The 13522-nt window shown below is 37.1% G+C and overlaps 1 protein-coding gene across 2 annotated transcripts in view; it reads left to right on the forward strand.

The window, feature by feature from the left end:
* The first annotated feature begins 10332 nt into the window (after positions 1 to 10332).
* Positions 10333 to 13522, forward strand: part of htr4 (5-hydroxytryptamine receptor 4) — a 98462-nt gene continuing 95272 nt past the window's right edge. The window contains exon 1 of one of the 2 annotated variants that reach the window (XM_087798512.1): positions 10333 to 10613. The gene's annotated coding sequence lies outside the window, so the exon portion shown is untranslated. The remainder of the gene's footprint in view (positions 10614 to 13522) is intronic. The other variant, XM_087798511.1, reaches the window with a different exon arrangement.

A 13522-nucleotide genomic window follows, 5' to 3' on the forward strand; every position in this document is an offset into this window, starting at 1 on the left:
ACTTGTTGTACAGTTGGTCGTCAGTTTCTGCTGCAAAAAAAAGCTTTTGCATGAGAAGGTCAGTCCATTGGGTCTAAAGTTAGTGGAGAGTCGAAATGGCGAATCAGAGAAGGAGAATTGAATCTTTATATAACGTGGAATTATGATTTTTTTACATATATTGGTCCATAAGATGCTTCAGAAGATCCCTCCACTCCACCTCCAGATTTTATAAATTGAGTGTTTAAAAAAGTTGTTTGTTGAAACACATTGAAGCTCATCCCAAAACATGTCACTCTCTCACCTGTCTTGAACCACCCGCACTGTAATCTCCTGTAAATAAATATTTCCCAGATTAGTGTAAACAGCGATGAGATAAAAAAGCACTCTTCAATAAACTGTTCCTGATTATCTCGGTGTTATCCCCAACATTTGGTTTTCGGGGGGGTGAAGCTGCACGAAGCCAGATAAGGATTTGTTTGTCGGCTGCTGTTTCCTTCACACGTGTTAAGCTCATGGACCGTGACTGTGACGGATGTGATTGCGTTCAGAAACATTTAGCTGCTTTTAATAGCTACAGGATATCAGCAGCAAAAATCTGCTGACATGACACAAAAAATACTTTACTGTAAGGTTTTTCAGAATAAACAAACATGCAGTAGGTGTTTACCGTGACAAATATAGTTGTATAACAATTGTTTGACTAAACCTTCTGATAATGTGTACTGTAAATCTTTATGAATGATGAACATACATATACATTCTACATTCTTAAAATTGAATTCTGCTTTAAAACAGCAACTATGGCACAATCTGTAAACTCCCAGTTATGAAAAAATTAAGTAAATTATTTTAAATATATATATATGTATCCTTTATAAATCATTGGTTGCTTGGATAAAAAATTCCAGTTAAATATATCTTATAGGAGAAAAACACGGTGATATTTGTGTGCGAACCATGGCACAATCTGTAAACTCCCAGTTAAGAAAAAATTATGTAAATTATTTTAAATATATATATATATATATATATATATATATATATATATATATATATATATATATACATACATACAGTATATATGTCACGGATAGGAATCTAGTAGGATCTGGAATCCTAGAGATCGGAATTCCAATATGAACTATGAATTCCAAGATGGCTGTCCCCATGGTTACAATGTGTATTGGCAGAAGAGTTTTCAGATATCTAAAATATGAAGTATTTCACCTAGAATAGTAATGGTGAATGTAGGCTCACCTATGCTGAAATTTCCAAAACATGTTGATGTAATCCAAATTTCTCCTATTGGAATTGGAGATTGTCCTGGTAGAATTCCAATCTCTCCTAGGACAGATTGTAATTCCAATCTCTACAAGTAGGATTCCAGATTCTACTGGATTCCAATCTGTACTGTGACATATGTGTAAACTCAAACTTTAAAACTGAATTTCAATCTTTGAAAGAATTGTACAAATTGTGAAAAAAAAAATTACGATATCCTTAATGATATTTAGAAACACTAAAACACATTCTCAAAAAAATCTTTCAAAGTCTGAAACAAAATAACTTTTTTCTTAAAACATTTATTTTTACAAAATCTGAAACAAAATTTAAACTTTATTTGATAAAAATATTCAATTTCTTAAAAGTGTAATTGGGTTTCAAGAGTTTGTGTTTTTGTTGTAAGTTTTGTTGCTGTTTGTTTTGTATTTTCGGCAGATCTGTTGCGTGGAGTCCCTCAAGGTTCTGTTCTGGGTCCTTTATTGTTTTTGCTGTACTTGATTCCCCTCGGTAAAATCATGAAAAAACAAAAGACTTATCATAAATAATAACAAGTTAAATTGCATTTTTTTTTTCATGTTTTTATTTTTAATTTTGTGTGTCTAATGTGGCACAACTTACCCTTTACTGATAAAACCAAAAATAAAGAATTCTGATTCTGATGTGGAGATGTTTGGAGACAGATTTAGATGGAACATGTACATTAGGAGATTAAATATACTGATAGGATTCAATGAAGTTATGACAAAGTATGATTATTAGTATTCACATTTATATGTATAATTAAACCAAAATAACATGTCATGATTTTCTTCAAAATAGCTAGCTCAAATACATGTATTATTTTCTTTTATTTATATTTTAAAATAGGACAAAATATAACAAAGAAACACTATAGAGCGCAAGAGTTCCCTCTTTGATTATATTTGTCACAGTTAAACGTGTATTAGAGTTCAAGCTCATATGGAGAATTCATACGACAAAGTAATGGTTGAGATAAAAGGTTTTCAACACGTGGGAGGAAAGACGGCGTCGGAGCAAAATTGTTCAAGAAGAAGACGACCAGTGAGGTCCATGGATGGACAAATATCAATGAACCCAATAACTACAAACCTGTCGGCCATGCTGACTCCATATCAATCTCCACCTGCAGTAAACAAGAGATGAACTCATTTGTCTCCGGCAAAAGCTGGAGCGCCGGCGAGCAACAGTAATACGGGGGAAGCAGGTTTATTTTCAGTTTATCTGTCAACAGATCGAAGATTAAATCTCCATCTTCACTTTCCCTGAGGGGGGATTGGTAACGTTGTCGGCCTGGACGTCAGAAGCGACGTCACGTTGTTTTTCTCCATCAGGCTTTAATGGCTTATCATCCACAGCAGTGTCTGCCCACGACCTCACAAGACCTCCTGTGTTAATGTTTTATTTGCAATAATTCTCATGACCTTCACTGGAAAAAGGAGCATCTCTCTCTGAAAGCAGTCATTAGCTTCATGATGCTACTTAGCTAAATGAGCTCCGGGGAATATATTTTCTTTTTAGCGTTGGCTACGTTGCACTATCGATGTAACAAAATAAGAAAACTACGGCGGCCTAGAAGTACAAACTCTGAAACAAAATTATCATTTCCTTTAACAAATCTTTGTCTTAAAACATTTTCAAACTCTGGAAAAATAGTAAAAAGTCAGAAACAAATTTACAAACTCTGAAAAAAAAATTATATTTTGTTTTTGTTTGTTAAACATTTTCCCGATTTTTTTTTTAAAAGTCTTAAAGACATCTTCAAACTCTGAAAAAAGTAGTACAAAGTTTGAAACAAATTAAACAAAATGAATATTTTGTGAAAAATGTTACAATTTTTGTAACAAAGTAAATATTTTGTGGAAAAATTGAGCAAACTTTGAAACTTATTTAGCATTTAGTGAAGAAGATATACAAACTAAAACAAAATGACAAACTCTGAAACACATTTTAAAACCCTGAACACTTTTTCAAACTCTGAAACAAAATTGCAAACTCTGAAACACATTTACAAACCCTGGAAGAAATGTACAAACTCTGAAACACATTTTTAACTCTGAAAACGTTTTTAAACTCTGAAACAAAATTACAAACTCTGAAACAAAATTACAAACTCTGAAACACATTTTTAACTCTTAAACACATTTTCAAACACTGAAACACATTTGCAAACTTTGAAACAAATGTACAAACTCTGAAACACATTTTTAAACTTTGAAAACATTTTCACACTCTGAAACAAAATTACAAACTCTGAAACACATTTTTAACTCTTAAACACATTTTCAAATCCTGAAAAACGTTTAAAAACTTGGAAAAAAGGAACAAATGTACAAACTCAGAAACAAAATTTACCAAAAAAGTTTTCTCCAAAATACTTTAATGGCTTATGTTCAACAGAGGTGTCTTCCCACCACCTCAACAGACCTCTTGTGCGACCATTTTGGGGAATTTTTATTGAAAAAAATTCCCACTTGATTAATAATAAATGAGAAATAAGGTTCTAAAATGTGATAATGTGTCAAATTCCTAAAGCATTTTTACATTTTTATGAGCTCATGAAATGGACTAGACACAGGATTGTATTATTTATAGCTGGTTTAATAACACCGTCTGAGGATTCATGATGATCAGAGCTCAATTTTCTTCCTCTCCGGAACTATTTTCCGCTGACTCCAGGTCCGCTGAGCTACGAGTGACACATTAAGACAAGGTGTTTTCTTCCAGCTAATTACCTCGGGCCGTCTGTCTGGAAGTTTATTGAGGCGTAAAGATGAGACACTCATCGACCCTTCCAACAATTAATAGCTATTAAAAGTGACAGAACTGAGCTCTATTTTCACTCTCCCGAGTTTACTCACCTGTCAGACGGACTCTCTGGAGTGTTCAAGTGTTTGTGTCGTGCATCATCACTCCCCTGTTTTTTTTTGTCCGTCATGTTGGTATTTTGGTCGACTTTTTGTTCCCAGACTCTCGTTATCGATATGATTATCCGCTCGGTGCAGAAACAGTCTGTTTGACCTTTTCCTTCAGCCGAGCTCTTCGTCTTGGCAACAGCGGGACAGTGTGTCGTTTTCTCTGGGCAAAACAAAAGCACAAACAGCTTTTTGAACTAAACTACGAAACTGGTAAAAATAGCAACTTTCGGATCTGACGTCAGCAGGGAATCTGATGACGGAAAGGTTCTGGGTTTGTTCCGATAGGGAGGATGGCGAGTATCGACCACTTTTAATCTTTTTCTGAGTCAAGAATCTACTTCCTCTTGACCTTTAATCAGCGTCGTCATACTTTTGATTGACAAAAGGTTATACATAGGAACTGATTCATGAACCAAATCTCCTTGCTTGCGTCATTGGACTCTGGTTTCCTCCCACAGTCCAAACGGAAGTTAATAAATTAATCCAAATTTCAAGTGGAAGTTAGAGGTTTTTCTGTTTATAGGTTACCTGCGATGGACTGGAGGCCTTTCCTGGGTGTCCCTTGTCTCTCGTCTCTATGTAACTGGGATGAACTTCAGCAAAAGTTTGAGGCTGATAAATGGATGAAAGTCAATCATTGTGTCTTCGAAACATTCGGTTGACATATCGTGCTGCCCAGTTAAACTTGGTCAACTGTAGAAGCAGCCTTTGTTGGATTTGAAAAGTATATTTCTTCGTCACATCTGTCCATCCATCCGCCTGCTAATCATCCATCCATCCATCCATCCATCCATCCATCCATCCATCCATCCATCCATCCATCCATCCATCCATCCATCCATCCATCCATCCATCCATCCATCCATCCATCCATCCATCCATCCAATCCATCCAATCTATCTAATCTATCTAATCTATCCAATCTATCTAATCTATCTATCCATCTATCCGCTAATCATCATACCTCTATCCATTCATTAATCTGCCCACTAGTCATCTATCCATCCATCCATCTATCCGTCCGTCTGCTAATCATCCATTCAGCCATCCGACCATTTGCCCAACCATCATCCATCATTCTATCGACCATCTATCCTACATCCATCCATATACCCACTAATATACATCCATGCATCCTTCCATCCACCCATTTTCCCAACCATCATCCCTTAATTTATCTAACCAACTGTCATCCATCCATCCAATAATACCAGGGCATTAGCAGCAAAATAGTCTCATCTAAGTGTATTGGGTCAAGCAACAGGCTGAGGTCATAAATGTCAAATTTATCTTTAGAGAAACTTCCAAAATGTCGATGCAAATAACAGTCCAGGTGGCCTTTCCAGGGTGTCCCAAGAAGCTCCCACAAGAAGGACCCTTATGAGGTTTGAGAAAATATCTGATGTAGCTTCTATATTTAGGGTTCGAAAAAGAACATGATGTTTTGTATGAAAACCCAAAAGAGCTCAGATAAGAGATTATCTTCTCCTCTTTGTTCACTGCACTGATGTTTCAGCTGTTGATGCCTGATATCAAACAAAGACTTGACCCTCTGAACGCATCACTGTAGGTGCCTCCATGCTCCAGTGCTCCCCCAAATCCCTTCAACCCGGCCAGGTGGATTATGCTCTTTGATTCTTCAAGCACGTTTAACTCAACATGATCCTCTCATTCATCGCGTTCCTCCGAGGCGCACCAGATCATCCTGTGCTGTCTTGATCCGTGCGAGTATGTAAATGTGATCGTCTACCTGCCGATCCACGGAAACACAGAGTGGAGAGAAATAGCTGTAAATGCAGCAGTTGCTGAATCCCCGACTGTGCAGGTAAAGCACTGCTAACCGCAGGGAAGCTGGAGAAAAGAGCGATGCAGGTCTCTGTTGCCACATTCAGAGCCGGTCGTTATCACTGAGCCGCCTCCACGTCCCGCGCTGCCGGACCGAACCCTCCGCAGAATACACTTTTAAAACCCAACGGGCTCACAAAACTGGTCGATTTCCTGAGCTCCTGGAAATGGTCAACTTTGTGCACATTTTTTTAATATATATGCAGCAAAATGTTTCTCATATTGACATCTGACAGACATACTGTATGTCAAGAAAAAATATTGTGGTATCATAAGATGTATTGTTCCCTCCTTGATTTAAATAACGAATCAAGTTTATTTGACCTTTTGTTTATCTTTGTGTTTGCTTATATATATACAGTATATATATGTTTTACTTTCAAAAGACATTTTTCACAATGATATTTTGTGAGATGTCAAATTTATTATTTAATTTTATTTACAAATTATATTTGTTCACATTATTGAACAGAATTCCAATTTTGTGTATATATTTTGATGACGGCAATTGCAAAATGGATGCAAGGAATGTTGTTCAAGGATGGTGTTATCTTGAATTCAAATGCTCGATGAATGGATCCATGGATGGATGGATGGATATAGAGAAGGATGGATAAATGGATGGATGGATAGATGGATGGATGGATAGATGGATAAAGAGAAGGATAGATGGATATAGAGAAGGATGAAATGTATGGATAGATGGATATAGAGAAGGATGGATGATAGATGGATAAGAGAAGGATAGATGGATATAGAGAAGAATGGATGGATGGATAGATGATATAGAGAAGGATGAATGGATAGATGGATATAGAGAAGGATGGATGATAGATGATATAGACAAGGATGGATGGACAGATGGATATAGAGAAGGATGGATGATAGATGGATAAAGAGAAGGATAGATGGATATAGAGAAGAATGGATGGATGGATAGATGATATAGAGAAGGATGAACGGATAGATGGATATAGAGAAGGATGGATGATAGATGATATAGACAAGGATGAATGGATAGATGGATATAGAGAAGGATGGATGGATAGATGGATAAAGAGAAGGATAGATGGATATATGGATAAAGAGAAGGATAGATGGATATAGAGAAGGATGGATGGATAGATGGATATAGAGATGAATGGACGGATAGATGGATAAATGATATAGAGAAGGATGGATACATGGATTGATAGATGGATATAGAGAAGGGTGGATAGATGGATGGATGGATATAGAGAAGGATAGATAGAGATAGATAGATAGATAGATAGATAGATAGATAGATAGATAGATAGATAGATAGATAGATAGATAGATAGATAGATAGATAGATAGATAGATAGATAGATAGATAGATAGATAGATAGATAGATAGATAGATAGATAGATGGATATAGAGATGGATGGATGGATGGATGGATGGATATTGTACTGTGGGTCCATCCTAGCTACATAAGGAAAGAGATGGGGGACACCCAGGACAAGCCTCCAGCTTTCAACTAACACTTCATGATTAACCTCCGTGTCGACTGTTGGAGGAAACCAGCTGGAACTGAAATTGCAACCTATTTGTCGTCAGATCGACTAAGAACAAGATTAAATCATCTTCTGAAGACAACAATAAATAATTGTCATAGACCGGAGTCTAAATGTATTACGTCGTGTCCAGGAGGACTCATTGAATAACCGTGGCCCCGAAAAAGGAACCCAGAATTGCTTTTCCTGGATTCTGCAGAAGCTTGTTAGCGAGCGCTCAGATGGAGTTTGATATGAAGAACAAGTGCGCCAAATGGATTCCGGTTTTTATCTTCACGATGCGGCCGTTTCGTCTCCAGTCGTCCGTGACGGAAATAATTGGCCATTAGTCTTTTGATCAGAGGTTTATGAATCTGTCGCTTCACACGACGCTCGGACTGTTAATTCTACGTTTTCTTTAAATGATCTTAGCTACTACTTTTTAAAAAACATGAATTAACTAAACATTCTTTCTAAATTAGCAAAATGTGTTTAAAAAAAAAAAGAAGAAATATGATCCATCACTTATCTTGTTTTTAGTGTAAATGTTTGTGTACAAGAACCTTCACCTTATATCCTCCTGCGAATTAAAACGTTAACGTATCTTTTCGGGTTCAGTGTGTGTGAAGCAGACATCAGAGGCCATGGTTCTCAATGGGAAGTAACATATATGTTAAGTTAAGACCACTGCTGCTACGATATGATGGATCTAACTTTGAATGTTACATTACTCTGATGTTTTTTCTTCTTCCTTTTTTACAGATGTGTGTTTCGTGACGACTTGCCTCTGAGGACCTTCTCCATCTGTAGCATGTGAACATTAGTCATCTGAGGACTCCCTCCATCTGAGCCCCTCCAACCAGCCCTGGAGGAGCCACTCTGATCTCCTGGAAGGCAGAGGGAATCGGTGTTGACGCAGAGCAGCCGAGAATCAGACGCCGATGTTCAAAAAAACCTTTTTGCTCTGCTATACCTTGGCGGTGAATCAAAGTTACGGTTCAAAGGTCATTGATTTCGGGATCAGGCTCCCTTCATGTGTGAGTGATATTCTTCTAGCCGATTTTCCTGAACCATCAAACAACGGTATTTAGTTTAAAGGTCACATCAAAGGCAAATATTAATATATTAACAATGAATCTACTTCTACTAGCGGCCGCTGACACCGCCCTCTAGCGGCTCGTCTGTGCACCACGCTGTCTCTTTCCTGCAGCAGCACAGCCCTGCAGAAATCCTCTCATTTGATGCAGAAATAATGAAGCGTCCAACTTTAGTAGTGATGTTCTGCTCACTTGCTGTTTAGCTTCAGACGCCTCCTTCAATCTTTGATGTCTTGTTTTTTTTTTTCTTCTGTGAGAAGCATGTGAGAGAGGAAAGCAAGCGTGGCGGATGTTTCCAACTAATGTGAGTGCGATGAGGGATGTCTTCACATGTAACCATCTGGATGCAGTCAAGGTTGAAGGATCTGTTGTACGTTAAAAAAAAATGACAAGGTGGTATTGTTGTGTAGTTTCCTCTTTACTTGACAAAATCACATTTTAACCTTTTTTATATGTATATTTCTTTTTTCGTTCAGATTTTTTTTTTGTGTTTATTTAATTTTTGTGAAACTCGATGTTTTTGATCAAATTCTTTCTGAATTCTTTTTACATTTTAACAATAACATGTTTTCCTATCTTCCATTGGTCGTTGACAGTGAGATTAAACGGCAAGTTTTTTTTTAAGTTGCTGATGTATTTTATGTTTAGTATTTTAAGTAATATATATTTATATTTTATAATATAATTTTTATATTTGAAATTTTGTTGTTCATTCACTTTTATGGTCAAGTGGTTTTGGTCGATCACACTTCAGTAATCTTAATTTAAAAAAAACGAGTCAAAAGGAATCGTAATAAATAACAATAATAATTATTGACTGACGTCCTGTCCAGGGTGTCCCCTGCCTCTCGCCCTATAATACTGGGATAGGCTCCAGTCTCCCCGTGACCCCGACCCGGGATAAAGTAGACAATGAATTCATTCATTTTAATCATAATTCATTTTTAGGAATTCTTACAAATTTTTTTTGCCAGCGACGAAAGTGAATGAATGAACACATTTCTCATTTATTTACTTTTAATTAAAATCTTAGTATTAGTAAAGTTCAGAGAACATTTTAATACAAATTGAAGATCATAGTTGGTAAATAAAAGACAAATTAAAATCCTGTTTTTCCCGATAAGGAATCAGTGTCATAATAAAAGCTCAGTTAATGACTTACTTACTCATGTATTTGATGTTTTAGGTAACATTTGTTCAGAGCCAAGGATTATAGAGAAGAGCTTCTGTCTGATGCCCTTTAAAAACGTCGACACAGCGACTTAGTTTTGGCTACAACTGCAGGTACAAATCAATAATTGGGTGAAGAAGAGAATGCAGATAGGGTGACAACGTCTCAGGTCATTAAATAACCTTCATTGTAAAAACCAAAATATCTGTTAATTTATAAGAAAAATATGGATGTGCAATTGTTGAGCTGAGCTAAAGGAGCCAAGCAAAATGCGTGCATATTTTATGAGGGGCGGGGCTTCGCCTTTTTTTTTTCTTTTTTTAGGAGAGATCCCCCCTTCATAAGCCCCCAAAAATCAATCCTGGTCGCATTGTTGACTTAGTTTCTCAGATCATAAGCATTAAAAAAAAAGGAAGTGGTGTCTCTTGTTTCCCTTATTTGAGTTGGACTCGTTTCCCACCAGGTCGCCGGTGAGGAGGTGGAGATGAAGAGGAGGGACTTCACTCCAGATCGCTCATGTCCAGTCGCAGCTCCAGCGAGTTCTTCTTCTTCTCCTTCAACCTGCGACCAGAAGTGCGTCTTCTGAAACTACTGTCTGAGGCGCACGGAGAGCCAGTCTTTACGCGCGCGGAGAGACGTCGTCTCCGTCGCTTCCAGGACTCGGACTATCCCCGGATCGGACCCGAGGCTTCCACCCTCCGCCTCGACGTCATGTTTTCTTGAATGAGGGGATTAGTGTCGTGACATGCACGGAGGGTCCGGTGTCTCCGCACGGAAATGGTGAGTTTTTTATTTCCCCAAACACTCTTCATGTCGTGACCTTAACCATCACCTCTGAGGGGCTTCTGGAGGGGGTTGGACCCGCTTTGAATTTTTTTTTAAAATGTGTTGTAAAAACAAGTTACATGTCACTTTCCACGTGTTCGATATCAGTGACAGCCGCGTGTGTTTTGCGTGTCACTCACCCATCATTCTGTGACGTCAGCGATCGATCCTGTCAATGGATTGTTGAAGAATTTATTTTTTATTTTATTTTAACAGACACCATGAGATCTGTTTTAGTTCAGCAGGAGAAAGCAAGACAATGTGAGAAATACGAGAGTAAAAAGGCGAAAATGGAAACTATAAAAATGAGTCGATTGAATCATCCGCTCCCTTGGTTTTACACGTAATGCATGATTTGTTGCATTTTGTGTGTTTATATATCGATAAAGTTCGTCATTAGATTAGTTAATATTTCAATACAATTTGTCCAAATGTGTCTAACTAAAATGTTTGTGGCATTTTGGCAACTTTTCTGTACTTTATAACCTCCAAAATTGAGTTTTTAGTGTTGTTTATATGTAAATAACTGTGGAATTTTCTTTTTTATAAACGTTTAAACTTAACAATGATACGATTATGATCTTCTAGGTTTCTACATTTTCTCTTTTCTTCCATTGGTTGTTCAGCGTTATTGAGGGGAAAAAAGAGTTAATTTTATATTTAATTTATTGAAAGAAAAATACAAGTTCATTGTTTTTTTTTTATAAAAAAGAGCTTTATTTACTTTTGGTCGAGTAATTCTGATCATTCACTGTAAACATGATGCTTGAATCATAAAAAAAAGAAAACAAATTTTAGATTCTAATAATTTTCCCAGCATCAACAAATGTAATTTTTTGTTTTCATATTGTCATAGTTGTATTGCAAACTTTATTAAACGTTGATATATATTTTTTATTTCTTCATATTATTCTTTCTAAGGTGTTCACTCACTTCTATGGCTTCTCACCGCTGCTGCTCAAAGACACAGATCAGAATAAGCGGAAAAAAAAAAATACAAAAACTGAAAAACATAAAACAAAGAGTAGTTGAATCAACTGAATAAATTAATTTCACTCTTGTGACAGGTTGTGTAGTTATTTCTTTATATTTCTGCGTAAATATGGCGCAACGATCAAGATTGGCATCAAAGTACTTGTCGAGTCTGCACCCGTGCTGCCTCAAAGTCCTGCCTGTGTTGTTTTTTTGTGTGCAGTTGTGAGTTACTTTCCCAAGTTGAGAGGTCGTCCGAGCGTCTTCTCAGGGTCCTGGCCCTCAAGCTAACTCATGCTAACACTGTCCTGGAGGTGGAGAGCATGGGAAAGTTTTTAAGCGCATGAAGAGGCTTTTTAAAGGACTGAAATGTATAAATAAAGTAAACATATTTTCACACTCACTGTCAGGGAAGGGGGTTTTAGAATGTAAATCCCATGAGGAGCCATGGATTAGTGTACTGTAAACCTTTTTTTTTTCTTTTTTAGCCTACATTTGCACTTCCCTTTTTTGTTTTTATTTAAATCTCTTGAATTTGCCTATTTTTCCTTCTTCTGCAGAAGAAAACTTAATTACATTCTGTGATTTTTTGATTTTTTTAATCCATTTTTTACGTGTTAAATGTATGAATAATCACCTTTAACCTAGAGGTTATCAATCTAATTCAAGGAAAGCACAAGTGCTTAACAAAGAGAAGGGAAATGAAGAAACGACAATATGAAGAGGAAATGACTGAGGCCGTCTTCTCACCAGTATCTGAGGAGGAAGCACAGTCAGACAAATAAATCATCCACTTCTGCATTAAAGCGCATGAGGTTGAATTTCTTTTAGATTAAAAGCTTGTTTCACTGACTGTAAAATCCGTCAAATTATAAAGAGTCTCTCGGGAATTTGACCTTTTTTTTCAGAAGCGGCTGTGTAACTATTACATCAGGTTTTATCTCTTTGTTGAGCAAAACTTCTATATTTTCCTGCCCGGAGGTTCACATATGGAAGACGATCATCGTTGACGAGTGGACTTTGAAGCGGTCGTGTTTGCATTGAGATTCGCGGCGTCTGCTCACGGGTCATGGCCCGTCTATTTATGTGGCTGACAAAAATGTATTCAATTCAATAAGAAGGAAAAACAAACTGAAAGAATGGAAAGATGTTTTTGTGGTTCAAAGGGAATCCCTGAGTCTGACTCGAGGGCGAAGACAGTGGGAAACAACTTGGATATAGTGAAATAAGCTAATTCCTTCTCATGCTTCATTCCAGAAGCTCCTGAATTCTTGTTTGGACGAATGCAAAACTGAACATTTTGGGAGCCTTGGAAACACATTTTTCAGGAATATGAGGTATATATACTGTGTTCTCTGTATTACGGGGGTCAGGGCTTGGTCCCCAAGTAAATCGGACTTGTTTCCACTAAGGTCCGATTTCTAGAGGTAGTCGAGGGTGTAAGGGGTTCTGGTTTGGTTCTGTTTGGACTCAGGGTTTGGTCACTGTTTTCTGTGGAGGACATGTCCCTGTTGGCTTCATCAGTAGTGATGGTCCTGATGAAGCTTCATGAAACAGTGTCATTATTTTCAAAGTCCACTAGATGGCGGTCTCTGCACTAGTTTACACTATGCACTATGTTTTGAACAACTGTTCTAATGAAACACCTTATTTTTAAACTGATGGCGCCACCTACTGACCTCAAAACAACATGACACTGCTTTATGAAGCTTCATCAGACCATCACTATTCATCAGATTACATTTCAGCCATTTTATTTTTGCATTTTGTTTTTCTGTAAGTTTGGGTTGAAGGAACAGCTTACATGAGCGGTTAAAGATTATTATTACATTTCTGGCAGCTAGATGGCAGCAGTCATTACATCTTACGCAGTTAAATGATCATTGAAATCC

Source organism: Callionymus lyra, chromosome 9 (assembly GCF_982586985.1).
Source record: "Callionymus lyra chromosome 9, fCalLyr1.hap1.1, whole genome shotgun sequence".
Taxonomy (NCBI): domain Eukaryota; kingdom Metazoa; phylum Chordata; class Actinopteri; order Syngnathiformes; family Callionymidae; genus Callionymus; species Callionymus lyra.